General features: G+C 39.4%; 1 long non-coding RNA gene across 6 annotated transcripts in view; it reads right to left on the bottom strand.

Annotated features, from left to right (window-relative positions):
• LOC128137157 (uncharacterized) overlaps window positions 1–15,758 on the bottom strand; it is a 57,522-nt gene that overhangs the window by 23,630 nt on the left and 18,134 nt on the right. For 2 of the 6 annotated variants that reach the window (XR_008233581.1, XR_008233578.1), the window contains exons 3-4: window positions 12,820–12,922; window positions 8,364–8,422 (exon numbers count right to left, since the gene is read on the bottom strand). This is a non-coding gene — a long non-coding RNA (uncharacterized LOC128137157). Of the gene's footprint in view, window positions 1–7,025; window positions 7,197–8,363; window positions 8,423–12,819; window positions 12,923–15,758 lie in introns of all 6 variants that reach the window. The other 4 variants (XR_008233579.1, XR_008233580.1, XR_008233577.1 and 1 more) reach the window with 4 other exon arrangements.

Here is a 15,758-nt window from a genome sequence, read left to right on the forward strand (position 1 = left end):
TAACCCTTACTCTACAATCACATCCCTGTGAAATTCTAATGGGCCTATCACTTGTGAACCAAGTATTAATCCTTAGCTTCCATGTATGGTTACATGTTTGGGAAGTATTTTTAAATTATAGACTGTAAATTATTGCGAAGTGCCTTAGTATTCCCAAAACTATGCTAAATATATTTATTTTGGTAGAACTTTTTAAATGGTATGTTGTGCCAAGTGCTCAATGATTAAATGTTAAATACACATTCACACATCTCAGGTTGAGCCTGTATGAATGGAGGTGCAATTTGACTCTGTTCTGCCAAATAGGAGTTGCATTACAGCTTAACATTCAGGATTGCTAAATCCCTTTGCTTGGTAACAAGAACCATGTGACATTGCACATAATCATTAAGAATGTAGCATGGTTAGATGTCCTTTTAACAGTAATTTGAGGAACATGTTTTAAATGGTAAGGTGTGGCTAAATTCACATTTAACTGCCATTTTAATTATTTTGCATTTTATTAATTGCTCACAGATTGATTCAAATTTAATTATTACTATTTGGATGAACCTAATAATTAGTTTTTAATGCCTGCTTAATGGTCTTGCCTGATGATTTTGACCTGCTGGCCATTCTGCATGCTCCTGTTTCAACTGAATTAGAACCAGGCCTTTCTTATAAAGTGAATAATTTGTGGGAATAACCTTTGCATGGTTTCATTTTCACATTGTAGATCTGTGTGTTCCCTTATCAGCCTGCTCAGTTACTATGTTTTTACAGCCAGGAAGCTATTGAAGGTGCAAGTATGGCCACCCTTTCATGCTTGTACTGTCTGCCTTAGTTTTCTCCTTCACTGAGGAATTACTGTGATGCCCACTGAAACCAGGATCAAGGTTGACCTATCTGGTGATTCTCTCTCCTTCACAGCTCAAGAGGAGGTTGATAAAAGCAAGTCCTCAAGGAGTAAAACCAGGCTCCATATGGTCCTTTTCAGCTTGTTGAAGTATGGGCAAGGCAGTTACTGGGCCTGCAATGATCAGAGCAGAGGGAAAGGTAGAGAATTACTCTCATCTGGTGGAAGCAGCAAACAGGGAAATGTCAGGTATCTGTTTACATGTTCCTCCTAAAGCACTCAGATGAGAGACTGGAAGGTAGGCTGTTGAGCCATTGTTTGTAAAAGCAGTAAATCCTGCCGGGTACTGTTTTGCTTTGCAACATCTAAGTTTCCTATGTAAGTCTGTCTTGTTGCTGCTGAAACTTCACAGAACCCAAATTATCAGGCAATCAGGAGGAAACTATGGCCATGGGGAAAGCAAAACCAACTAGCACAAGGATCCTTTCTGGGCTGATTAATGACTTGTAGCAATTACTCACTTCATACAAATGCTCACAGGATATTAGAAGTGAATATTTTCTAGTTCTACCAGATTTCAGATAAGCAACCGCTATATCCTACAGGCAGGAAATTAACCCTTAAGCTTGAGTTGAAAGTAAACTATATATTTGAATAAAAGATGTTACTCCTATTTTGCTGCAACAGAGTAGTACAGGCAAAGGGACTTTGCTGGATGATGCTGGACAAATAGCAGCATCATTAACAGGTATAATTTTGTTTCAATTAACTTATGGGTCTGATCCTGACCTTAGACTGGGCAGAACCAGCACTTCCTGCATAAGTCCTGATGTAGGACTGCTAAATGAGGCTCTGTGTGCCTCCAAACGGGGTCTGATTTGACTAGTGAACTATTTTGTATCAGTGTGGCACCAGTGTCTCTCCTGATGCTCTAGAGCGAGTGTGACAAGGAGAGGAATCAGCCCAAGAAACACTGCTGAAAGATATTAAACCTAACTTCTAACACTGGTTATTCCCAGTATTTACTTCTAAAAGAGAAAAATGCAGCTAACTCAGTATACATGCTACGCAGCCTCTGCCAGCAACTCTCAGACAGACGCTTCATGTTTCTGTATTTTCAAGCTTTTCTTGCACTTTTTGTCTCCATTTGAACACTTCTGAGACACCTAAAGGAGTGTCTTGAGTGACTTAAGTCTGAGAATCACAGATACAAACCAGAAGCTGATAATTTCCTTGCAATGTCAGTACAGTCAGGTCTTACAGCTGGCACTGAGGGATTCCGTGCTGTTTTCTGAGCTGTTCTTTCATGACTGCTAAATTTTCTTACTCTAGATTTCAGTTTTTCTGCAACTTCAATCAAAAGTTCAGTTTTATTTAATCTGATTCCTCAAAACATTTCTCACTATGTTGCTCTTTCCCTGAACAAAGAAATGCTTCTAGAGCTCTAACAGAAAATTGAAATTGGAATCTGACTGCTGTGATCATTTAGGTAGCTTATTGATAGATGGCTGGCTAGTGTTGTCTTCTGCAGCCAGAGTTCGACTTCAGAGCTGGAATGTAAGGAGGGAGGAGGCAAAAAGGAAGCAGGAGGCAGTATACAGGGAAAGGCAGAGAAAGGGGGGAGTCATGGTTGGGAGGAGCTATGATGGCACTCAAAAAAGCACAGCTGTATCTTGTGATGTTCAATTTGGGATCACGCATTTCATTTCTAATACAGCCCGAAAGGTAATTACTCAACTTCTCTTTTATTGCAGCTCTCACAATCTCACATTATTTTACTGCTCTTTCTGATATTGACTGATACCAGACCCACAGGAGCAGCTGAAACATTCGGATCAATGCCAACTCAGACCTGTTACAACCTATGGCTTGTCTTGCTTAGAAGAGATTTAAAAAAACAAAACAAAACAAAAAACCCCCAGAACAGCTCCCTAAGAATGAAAAGCACATCTGGATGGAAAATTTTCAGCATCATCTGGATGCTGAAAATTTAATAATACAGGGGCAATATTAATTTATACCAGCTAAAGATGAGATAATGGATATAGGTCCCATTTGCTTCACTCGGCTCTGAATAGCATAGCAGCACTGGGAAGTACAATTCTCTGAAAAGTACCTCATTAGCTCTGTCAGCCTGCCACAGCTGCTACAGACCAAATCCTGGAAAGAAATGCCACTGAACAGAGGAGTTGCTGTTGTCTACCAGATAGAAAATTTACCCCAGGCTGGACCAGAAACAAATAATAAACTATTTCCTATTCAGAAGCAAAAAAAAACCCCAAACGCTAGACTTCTAGCCTCATGCTATTTAATCTTTATCTTAATTTTTTAAAAAATTAAGTAAATTCATCAATGATATAACTCCATTGAAATTATTGCCTGAACCCCAGCCCTGGTTCAGTCTTGAACCTGAAATCAAGGGAGTATGGACAGGGAGAAATTTCATTCTGCTGGGCTATCAAACATTGCTGGTGCCAATTTAAAATAGAGGATTTACCAACTGCTGTAGCATCCACTGAACATGCTTAAATGAGATTTCTTTGTGAGGAAACTTATTCCAGAGTCTTCTAAGATTTACAAAACTGTTATTTTTTAGCATCACTACAAAAAAACTTTGAGACTAGACATCAACTTTAGATTTTTTTTTGCCCCATATTGCAACAAAAATAATAGGCAGTCACTTCATGAGTCATTTGTTTATCTCAGTGCCTTTGAAGCATGGATGTGATCAAGAACATTAACATGTTTTCTGAAGCAGAAAAACATTAAATAACCAAAGACCTTTAGCAACCTCTAGCGATATCAAGTAAGATGATACAATATCGCTCATATAACTTGATCTTTTTACTTGGGTTTCCAGGAGATAGCACCTAAATTCTGCTAAAATCACAGACTTATTCTAGATCTGTACTACTTCAAGGGCTGAAGTTGGTTCACATGCTATAGTAGGGCTCTGCTTTCATTCTCACACCCAGAAAGAGGGGACAGTTGTCAGACATACCTGGCACCTAGGGGCTGCCACTGTTACATGTATTGTCAGATCTTCATAAGACAAAAGTGCCCAAGACAATGACTACTTCAGCAAACCTGGCTACTTCATTTGTGTCTAAATGGGAAAGATAAACCTTTGAAAATTTCATCACATACCTGTCAATTCATGGTCATTAATTTGTTTGTAATTTTTTATTTTGTCAATTTGCCAGGCAGTTGAGAACTCTAAACACCAGAACTTAGTGGTAACAAAACTGTTGTAGTCCTGCAGACTACTAAATTATTATACTAGGAAGGTCCAAACAATAACACCATGTAATCAGGATTCTGAAGCAGAAGTCCAAATAAGCCATGATTTATTGTGTAATCAGATACTGCTTTACTTTGAGGTCCCCAAACTCTCTACTACTACACATCACTGACCTTGTAATTAAGTGGTCTGCAGCTACCAGAAGGTAAAAGGACTTAATAACCTTGCAATTTTAGTCCGCTATAGAATGAGTACATTGCACCTGGCTTGACTGGCAAAACTGGCTGCTTTATACAAGCCAGGAAAAGGATTTGCTAACTCAGAGCCAGTTTTACCTGTAGATACAGTCCTCTGTATCTACTGCTGTACTGGGTCTGGCTGGGATGGAGTTAACACAAGTACTAAGCAGTCTGCTATGTCCAAGTGCTCAGAGGGTGGCAACTGCAAGACTCTCCTCTCTTGACTTGATGTCATTTTACATATATGCTGTATGAAACTCCCTATGTAAGACCAAGTTAAAGTCTACTCTCTGGGGTAACAGCAGTTGACAGGTTCTAGCCCCCAATAAGATGGATGTTCAGTTTTGCTTCTGGAAGGCAAAATCCACATTGTCTGTCATCAACACAGGGTGTCTAGCAGTTTAAGTGGAGAATTCAACTTTTTCTTGGGACTCCTGCACGCAATATTTTTCTAAGTTAGGCACCTATCTCACACTACAGGTAGGAAACAGAAATGCAAAGTGTAAATGCCTTTAAGCAGCTCTCTGCAAGATCATCTCTGTTCTTAAATCTACACAAGGTCTTATACCAGTCTTTACCCAGGAGCCTTAGACAACCTTTTTACTATTGGTAAACCTGGACCCTGAACCTGGGGTGATGTGCTCATAGGCAGAAAAGATGAGGGATGTACAGAACTCTCTATTCTGCAGAATTCTGTAAACATCTCATGCTTAGCTAGATCAGAGTTACTCCTGTCTGTCAGAGAGGTGACAAAGGCATACGTAACTAAGGCCAGGGCAGTGTGCTGGGTTGAAGTCTCCAAATTATTTTCACAGCACCATGTTAAAGAGCAGCTGAAACACCACTGATAGAAGCAAACTTCAGCTGGAAATGTGAAATACTTAATATAAACCAGTTCCAGCTGAACTATGTAATACTCAGACGTGGGTATCATTAACATCATACCAATTTAGCAGTGTTTTTCAGTTCTCCATTACAGGCTGTATTGACCAATGCTACGTACCTTCAAGTAAAGAAAACTACTACATGCTTGCTTTCTTCCCATGCAAATATGTGTTTACACAACTACTTTGCTCAGTACCTGGCCCCATACAGAACTGAAAGTGATTCTAATGAAGATGGAGTTACTATTTTTCAATAAAAGCACAAGTAGTTGTAAAAGGTCAATAAGATTTACTCTGGTGTTGGCTTAGAGATCATTTGTTATTCAAATGACAAAGGTACTATGTTTACAAAGTACACTTAGTGATCAATGGTACTACCTGTTTATCAAGCAATCCTTGGCATTTCCATAATTTCTCCATGCAATAAGACTTGAGCTTCGCTTACTCAACACAAACAGCAGAGGCTCAGCAATAATCACAGATTATTGCTGAGATCTTCCAGAAAGTATTTTAAAAACACTCTGTCAGTTTCTTGTTCTTGATGAGCCATTTCAAATGTCAAATGTTGGGTCACATTTTTGAATAATAGCTACAAAAACGTAGTGTTATGAAAGTTTTAACTCTGCATCTTCCATGATGGCCTCTGAATCAGAGTAATGGAAATGCAGGTCTAAAAAGGACTTCTAAGAATATTTTTTTACTTTTTCTAGTTGCTTTACTTTTTTTATAGTTTCTAGATCTATAAGCATTTTCTAGCTGACCTATAGATCATCACAGAGCAAATTTAACAAAAGGATTGATTTTATTAATGACTTTTTACTCATCCCTTTGAATTCATTCTAAACCCTGCATTGTCTCATACCACAAGTTGAAAATCACTGGTGCATTACAGCTATCTCTACATTCACGAATATGAAGACAATCACCAGCCATTCCAGGAGTGCATTCTGGAATTCCGTAATATCATTTAGGTGCCAATGTAGAACATTTCAAATCTGATAGCAGCTATAGACAAGGAAAGAAAGAAATCTGGAGGAGAAAACTGTTTATTAAAGTCATCAGTGGTTTGTAGAAAGAATCCTGTGAAATTGCTCATTTAACAGGATGTTACATTGTTGTTTATGGGCCAAGAAAAGCATTGGTATCACAGTCACACCAAAGCTTCACTGGCATCCAGTCAAACACAACTTTTCTATTTACCATTTTCTTGACTTAAATTTGCGCACCAGGCCCACCGGGCTTGGTGAATTCTACTTGCTTCCTAAAAAAAACCCCAACTATTAACAACACTTTTGACTTCTCTTGTCATGATCCAAGACCTTCAAAGCATGTCACAAGCATCAAAAGTCACTGTATTGTATCACTATCACTTATTTGTGGACAGGGAACACAAAACTCAGGTATTTAAGGGTCTACCTAATTTCAGTTACCATCTATGAAAAGTCTGACTCTGATTTTAACTACAGTTGGATTTCTGCCTTAATGCACCACTAAGAGTCACAGAGCAATTCAATGGGAGAGACAGAAATAGAATACAGCTATCCCAATTCTCAGACTCCATTCTAACCAAATGACCATGTGGGCTCCCAGCTTGGTGCTTATAAAAATACACCGGCTGCTGTAGGTTGCATCTGCAAACCATTCTCTAACTGCTTTTAAATGTATCTTTGTTCATATTCAGGCTCAGCTGAAAAGGCCTGGGGGGAAGGCAGTGACAGAAGACTTGAGAAGCATATAGACTTTGTACCTCACAGTATTCTCAGCAGAAGCAGGTATCAAATGACTCAAGGAACTTTTACTCCAGTGCTACATGTTCATTCACTCACCCTCCCTTGGGATGCAGAGAGTGTGCCAGCTAGGCAGATGTGAAGAGGAAGCCACAAGAAGATCACAGAAGCCATTTCTAAAAGCCAATATTAGTCCTGGTCTCAGCATATACCTCACCAGTCACGTACATGCCTTTATTGTCCCATAAAGAATGACGTCCAATATTTGGCCTATAGAACAGCTTTAGTTATAATGGCAGCTGAATACCCACTGATTCTCACTTCATGTTATTTGCTTGTAAACAAACCCATTAAGCACCAGTGGAGAAGTCTATTGTTATTACAATGACTATGAAAGTTATAAAGATGCAAATTACATAAAGGTCTTTGTCATTATGTAGCTAGTAGTACAATATGAAAATCATCTTACTTGAACAAGTGGTTGTGGGGATCTTCTTCCTCTCACCCCAAGTCTCTCTGTTGTGCATCAAGCTTCATGTAAATGACTATGAATGATGGGCAGGGGAACAGTTCTAAACTGAGTACTCTGTGAACTTCCCTCGTATTAACCAGGCAATTCACTCAGTCCTCCAAAGAAAGGACTTGCTGACCTACTGTGCTCTACACAATGTGCACATCTCGGCACTGTATTATACCTCTGGTGGCTTCTGTGGTTAGCCAAGTACAAGCTGTAGCATTTCCCAGTTGATTTCTAGCCACTAATCCATACCTGTGATGCACTGAAAGCTTGGATTTTAAGTAACAGCTTCCAGTTTCACTGGTGCCATCAGTGATGGGTGCAAGTGATAGAAATAAAAAGCCCCTAACAATTCTCTTTGCCACATGCTTCGCAGACACAGTGGCACTAATGTACAGTACCAGAAACTGTAAACTGTATCACTATTATTTGCTAAGACCTCCCCATAAATGGTCCATGCTGGAATCAGAGAGGAAAAACTCCAGTTGTCTTCATCCTGCTGGTAATGCCAAGTGACTAGCTTTCTTATAAGCCCGTCCTTACAAAGGGGAAGAAATCTTTGCCAGGATAAAATGACTGTCATCTTTCTTCCAAGTCCTTTTGAAACACTGCAGCAAAACTTACAAATGAACTGTAACCTAGCCCTGATTAGCTTGATGATGATCTACAGCTGCCAAAGCTCTTGAAATATCATATTTATATGCCCAACATAACCGACATGATTACTACATCCTCTCACTTGCTCAATCACTTCATACACCTATGGGTGTATGTACATATGTATGGTAGGTGTAGGTATATGTAGGTGTATGTATATACACATATGTAGGTGCATATGTAGGTGTGTGTATATACACCTACATTTCATTCTAACTCTCTTGGCATGGACAGTTTCAGTTTTACTTCTGCATAGTACTTACCATAACGGGATTCTGATCTTCACTGTTCCTGTGCTACAGGACTCTTAAAAACCAGTAACCTAAAAGATAAAATTACTAATCTTACTGCAGGAAGAAAAACATGGTGAGCAAATTTAAGCCCTCACAAAATGAGCAGATCCAATAACTTAGTACTACTAAGAACAATAAAGCCACTAGAAAAAAGTCAGGAACAGTTCATTAGTAAAAAACACACACATAATGCATATGCATACTCACAGGCACACAGAAACAATAAAGGGGAAGGGAGCAATACTTGAACTAACTGTTATCTATTTCAACCATATCAGCTGATATGGCTGGTACCCGAAATTAACTTTAGTAACACCACATCCCTGTTCAAAATTCCTCTCTACATCTGATTCCAGGTTGCGCCTCCATTAAGAATAGCTGCTCTTGGGTGTTGTGTATAGGTAGGCATAAATGCAGCTGTTTTGCTGATGTGGTCCTGCCACTGGCCCTGTCTCCCTTTCTTATCAGGCCAACATAGACAACTTGAAGGCAAATCACATTTGCACTGCATCCTTAAAGCAAGGCTTGGGGTCACTTTACTGAATAATTTATACAAATGAACAGCTGTCTTTCACAGCAACTGAAAGGAACAATAAGAAATAAAATTCTTTAATTTTAAATGCTGTTATAGAAATGTCTGAATTTCAAGAGGAAGATGCTCTACAGTCAGACACAAGGGCCAGTTCTGGAACTTTTCATTCTGCTTTTACTCCATTTTCTTATTTGTGCTCCTACTGCTGTCTCCGATCTCTAACCATTGGGCATGCATTTGTATGTCGAGCCTTCAGGAGCTTCTGAGCCTTGTATCTTTGACACCTGAACAAGCAGGGACTGGCAGGTGGGATTTTCAAATATGCTCTGTGCTGATTGCTCCCAGTGAACTTGACCAGAGAACTAGCTGCAAGCTGAGGATTGGTGACTTTAAAATCCAAATCAGCATTTTCAAACACTTTGCGCCAAACACTAAATCTATTATCAACTCTTCTCTGGCTCACAAATTTGCTCACTTTCACACCCAGTTATGGCTTCTCTTTGATAATTAGAATATGTTAGCAGCAAGTGTAAAGGAACAGCATACAGGAAACAAATTAGTGTGTTACTCTTTTAATTGCTATGGGAAGTAGTGACCTCCTATTTACAAACATCCAACTGACTTCGCAAGTTACTTGACAGTGTGAATCAGACTTACTTCTTAAAAGGAAGCTGGATGTCCACCATTTCTATCATACCAAATCAAATTTCCCTTAATCTCTTCCTGCTACATCATGAAACTCACCCCAGCTTAAAAACAGTATTTTGGCAAGGTATACCGAGCTGTAAATTTGCTTTGTCCAATGACTAATTCCCTGTTGGAAGTGAACAAGAATCTCTGGAGTGCTGTCATTAGCAGCTGTGAAAAAACAACAGGCTGGGCAGCTGGATTTTTTTTGGTGCCTGGAGGCATAAAGTCTTGCTTGTTTCATTAAGTGACATTATTTGCTTTGAAAGATCCTGGACTGTGCCTGAAAAAAGAGACAGGGCACAGTGATACTTTTTCTGAAGATGGCCACTTTCTTCCCAAATCATGGGGTTCTCTTGACTAGAAAACTATAGAAATGACCCTGCATACACATTGCAGAGATAATTACAAAATAAAGAAACATTACAGTGAATCCATTGAGATCTTTAATTCCAAACTGCACCATCCCAGAAGGAACAAACTGTGAGTTAGACTGACTCTTAAGTATACAATTAAGCCTGTCAAGTTCTGACTCCATAATATGCTGTTTAATATTGAAAAGTCTGTCAGTAAACCAGTATGTGGGATTAATGTCATAATGCTTTGGTTTTGCTTCCTCATGAAACTATAAAACAATTTAGCTGATATAAGCAACATGTTATTTATACTCCTTTTGGCAGCAGTTTTAATGCTATGTGGGATACTCCCCCTTCCCTCTAATATAATAGCCTTCCCTGGCCTTTATGGATTTAAATCAGTGAGGGAAGCTGCATGTGTTCCATGTGGGATTTATTCAGTAATTCTATTAAGAGCTTCCCTGCACAGAAATTAATGTTCTCATCTCATTTAATACTCGTCCTATTCATTACTTAAAACAGAAGACCTAATCTCTCCCTATATTAAGTTTCCTCAAAGGATTTTCTATTAGTTTCAAGGAATTTAGAAGATTAAGCTTCAACACTTCTGTGTTTGCAAAACTATAAAACTCTGGGGCTTACAGTTAGAGCAGAATGTTTTGCTGTTTCTGGAATTTTTGAGGAGGGTTGTCAATTTAAAGTTACAGAGCCTTCAAAAGAGGCCCTTTACTGTTGTTTCTCACCATTTTCAGGTCACACTTCAAGTGACATTCAGCATTAGCCAGCAGAGCTTCAATGATTTCACCAGATTCTCTAGACCAATTCATTCACCTGGCTCTAACTAGCAGCTACCCCCAAAAGGCTTCAGAGCTCAGATCAGAAACAAGTATTTCACACCACAGGTGCCTGCACTAAGCAACAGCAGAAGCACCATGGCTGGGGCTTGGTGCTGGAACAGAGAACACGGTAGAGGGATCGCCTTCATTTCCCCTCCTAGATTTTATATTCCCAGTTACTGAAAATGAATGGAAAATCTGTTATCATTCCTCAATGGCGTTGTTCTTTGATGAATCGCAACAAAGCCAACTGGGCTGTGACGTGCTGTGCTGCTGACTATCATGAAGCTCCTCTAATTGGGTATGTCTGCTACAAAGGGGCTCACTTATGCTAATGTTGGCTATGACTACAGCGGGCTGTATTTCTAAAACTCAGTCCACATATCATTAAATCCACTGAATACTATCTAGGCCCATTTACTTAGCAAAGGATTTTTGAGGACTAGGTAGATACAACTTGTTTGGAACCCTGCCTCCAGCAATGATTAATATTTAATACAAGATTTGTACGTTAGGTATAATACCTTTTATTATAGTGACTTCTATCACTGGGAAAAGCTGACAATTTTGGGGGATCATAAATCCTTTTTTAGTCCTAAGAAGAAAGACAAACTTTCAGACAGAAATGCCTTTCCTCAGCTATAGGAAAGGTCTGTATTCCTGAAAGCTTGCCTGCCTCGTAAAACTATACTATTGGTCTAATAATAGGGACGATATAGATCATTGTGGCTGTACTCACTCTGGCATTCTGATGTTATTAAAATCAAGATGAAGAGAAGCAGGAATTATACCTCTCACAAAAATAGAGTACATCCTCCTGCAGGGCAAACTATTTACATATTCTGATGCATGAGAAGCTGCATTTTAGAAAAGATCACAGAGGGAGACAGTTGTCCGCCTATTACTGATACCCATCTCCATAATTTTCTCCCTGATTAGTTCAATTCAAGGAACAAACCGGGGGGGGTGATTTAAATAACCTGTGCTTTTAGATTTTCCAGAGAGAACAAAAGAGCTGATTTGCCTCTCATTTCTGTTAGCAAACAAGTCACTCCTGATTTACAATACTGTTAACAAGAAGAGGTTCAGACAGAACAGCTTAGGTTTGCAGTCATTGCAAGAAACACAATTCAGTAAATAACCAAGAGGATAAAATTTTTTAAAGAGGTAAGAAGCTAGAAACTACAGTTCCAGTGACAGTGTACACTTAATAAAAATTAATGGGATGCTTTAAGTAGCCAGTGGAGATATTTCTCCCAGCTTTGCACAAAGAAGTAATGTCATGTAGGCAACCTTTTAAATGAGAAAAATGTGTGTCTTGTGATGTACTATCAAAAACCCAAGCTGTTTTAATAAGGGAATGCTAAGTGAATGGAAGAAGTGAATGGATTCTGGTCTGACTTCTTGACTCTGCCACTACAGCTCTGTGACCAAAGGCAAACCACTTAAACATTCAGCACCTCTCAGTGAAACTGGTAACAAATGAAATGGCAGGCAGCACATTAATTTCACACAACAATATTTTTTTATCCTATAGTTGAAGAAAAGAAGAACAGTTTCCATAACAACTACTACATTTCAGGATTCTTAGAAGGATGACTATACCAATGAAGACCAATGTACTTCAGTTACCCATCTCTGACAGTGACCAGAGCAAGGTGTCCCAAGGAAGATGCAAAAATAAAACATCTGCCAAGGAAAACTTTCTGCCTACCTCCAAGCTATCATAGTTGACTGATTGCACAAAACATGAGTGTTTATATTCTTTAAAACAGAGATCAGACTTGGGTTAGGAGCAGATTTTCTCATTATTCACCTTCAAGATCTTTTTAGGTACTGATAATTGTGTGCCCAGTGACAGACCTAATGCTAAGGCCCAACTGTTACGAACACTGACATTGAGCTGGGCAAGTACTCAGCACAAGTAGAGGACCCAGGCTCCTGCACACACGTGGGGAGTGAGCTGAGCTAGCAATCCAAGCAACAAGCAGGTTGGAGAGAAGAGGAACACAAACCTCAGTCCTCGCAGGTCGCACATAAGGGTCTGACTCCGGGTTTGAAGGAGTTGTCTGTCCCTCAGTTCCCACATTTAGAAGCCCTTTCAGAAGCTGGTGTGCCCTTGAGAGTGTTTAAAAGAAAAATAAGGAACTTCATCAACAGAGTTGATACAGAAGCTCAAGGGACTTGAAGCACCTGTGATAAAAGACAGCAGTTTGACAAAGGGGTTGAGGATCACTGTGGTGCTGAATGCTGTATTTAGATGTGAAACGTGATAGTTGGGCATCTCTGTGCAATTCTAGAACCAACCACAGACATACATGCTTACTGAGAGCCAAACCCTGTGCTGACAAAAGCTCTGGGCAAGTTTGGGGTTGTCAGTGGATTTGTGACAGACAAAAAAGTACAGCTTGGAAGATGGCTCTGGAGTTTGAGAAAAGAAACTCTCCCTCCTACCCATTAATTCAGCTCATGGTGTCATGAGTAACTGTGCAGTGAGTGGGAAGAAAGGACATTACACTTATAAAATAAACCTCCAGAAAACTTTTAAATAGAAAAATCACCTGTGGGGAAAATGAAACAGAAAAAATTTGGCCCAAAAAAGCCAAAGAGAATTCTAAAAATAAAGATAGCATATTAAAAAGAGACAGTTTTCCAGCTGTGAAATAGGAAAAGGACATTGTTCATGAAACAAAAGACCCTTTGAGGTGCTTGAATTTAACTTTCTTCCTTCAAACAAAGCGTTAAAGCTCTACTAAATCAGTCCAAGATAAGACAAAAAAAAAAAAGTCTGAGTGAAGGGCCAGATGCTTAGCTGGAAGTCCTGGCCATTGCACTGTGGATATAATTTTGCACCTACTAAGAAGCTTTGCCTGGGGATGTAGTTGCAACACAGGATTTCATCCCTGTTCTCTAAACGGAATCCTCAGCTCAAAGGTGTCAAGAAGCAGATTTTAATGAGAATGAAAACAGGCTGACCTCTCTTCATGTGCTTCCATGAATAATTTTTGACGTTCAGTTTCTGTCAACAGATAAGGGAACTTCTTTTACAAAATTATGATTATAAAATGAGTGAGAATACAAGCCAAATTTCACGCTGTAGAATTCTACTGAGCCTGACTTTTGGATCTAAAACACTTAGAAAGCCTTCCCTTTGAGCTGTCTTCTAGGACAAAGGAGTCCCTGAACAGTGTAGGAAACAGTGTAGGATTTCTGACCTAGCATTGGATTGTACTCCTATTCATCCTGGCATAGAGGGTATTCCTCAGAGAAAAGGAATTCCTAGCCCCTGTCTACTGGAATGAGAGATTTGCATGCATTTTTATGCCATGTAGAACACCTGCACCAGTAACCAGGAATTCATCTACAATGTCTAGAAGCCAATTAGGAGCTACTACTCCTGTTCTGACCAGGTGCCAGAGGTCCAGAAGTCTGCCCGGACAAAAAAAAAAAACACAACAAAAAACCCCCCACAACTTCTGTGGAGATGCCCTATTCCTCATTTGTAAATCTGAAATGACATTGCTGCTATAGCCAGGCATGCAGGCCTAAGACACTCTTTGTACTCATTCCGGTACTCTCTTTGTAATATTTCTGTTTCTAAGCTCGCTTCTTATGAAAACTGCACTGCAGTCTTAGAACATAGATGTTCATTGCTGGGCGGTTCCTACTGGCAGAGGAACATAAAGGATCCTTAGCTAAATCTAATCTAATCAAGTTTCACCCAGGTACTTTAAATCAGATTTTTAAAAAATTGTTCGACTAAAGTATTTCTGTTCCCAGAACTCAGACTGCTATATGCTGGGGAAACACTGATCTCAGTACTCCTATGAAGACAAAGAATTTGTTGCTGAGATGCCCTGATGATCCTGGCCCACAGAGCAGAATCTCTGTCTACTGCCACCAAGATTCTTGCATTCTCAGAGGAAAACACTCTTCTCACCCTAAAGGTTTTTCCTCAAATGTCTTAGTAAAACATTTGTCCTGCCAAAAGAAAATGAATTTCATTTCTAAATCTCCAAGCAACATCCTTCTTATGCTTTTACCAGCATAAAGACAGAAAACACCCTGCTGTTATCTTCTCCTTGTGTAAGGACATAAACGCAGTAATCAAGTCACCTCATGCCTCTCTGATTAAATGTGAATGCTAAATTGAACAGGATGATATCTGGACAACATTTTGACCAGAGTCTGACACTAGCTGTGCCTGGGATGGGGGTATTGGTAACTGTAAGTACAGAGATTTTGGGACTGAAGGTATTGCCTATCTGGCAAATCTATTCCTCTATTTGTGATTTAGAGGGCTGGAGCTGATGGTTTAGTAAGAACGTCCCATCCACAAGAGCTGACTGGGGATGTACCACAGAAACAAGTTTCTGTCAGAAGATGCTTTTTCAAAACTTAAATGCTTTGTAAATATGTTTTAGCTGAAAAAAAAAAAATTCCACTGACTTTTGAGACCAGCTTCCTAGCAGGGCTGTTGAGGAACCAATGCCCCAAACATATGCATTAAGAAGACTGCTCAGATCTGCTGACTCCAGAACTTCCTGACTGCTCTCAGCTGCCTGATGGTCTCTGCAGGTAAGAGAACTTCCCATTGGTATTAAGGGATTGGCTCAAGATTTGTGGATAAACTCCACTGGAAAATAACAATCAGTACAAACCCCACCTTGTGCTTCAAGGGCAAGACCAATTTTTAACCTTGCTTCTTCACAATACATAGATAGCAATTTAGCTATCCATGCAATTTAATTTAAAAAAAATCCTGCCGAAACAAGCCAATTTACTTCACACACTTTGTGCCTTGCGGAAGAGATAAACTCTATGTGACAGATAGTAGTCACAATGCTTAATGTGCTCCAAATATTTTATGTTAAAAAGAACAGAGAAAATGTGATTAACTGAAGAAAAAAATGTAACAAAGTAAGATTAAGAAGCTATTCAGTATTACTGAAGC

The sequence above is a fragment of the Harpia harpyja genome, chromosome Z (genome assembly GCF_026419915.1).
Source record: "Harpia harpyja isolate bHarHar1 chromosome Z, bHarHar1 primary haplotype, whole genome shotgun sequence".
Lineage (NCBI taxonomy): Eukaryota > Metazoa > Chordata > Aves > Accipitriformes > Accipitridae > Harpia > Harpia harpyja.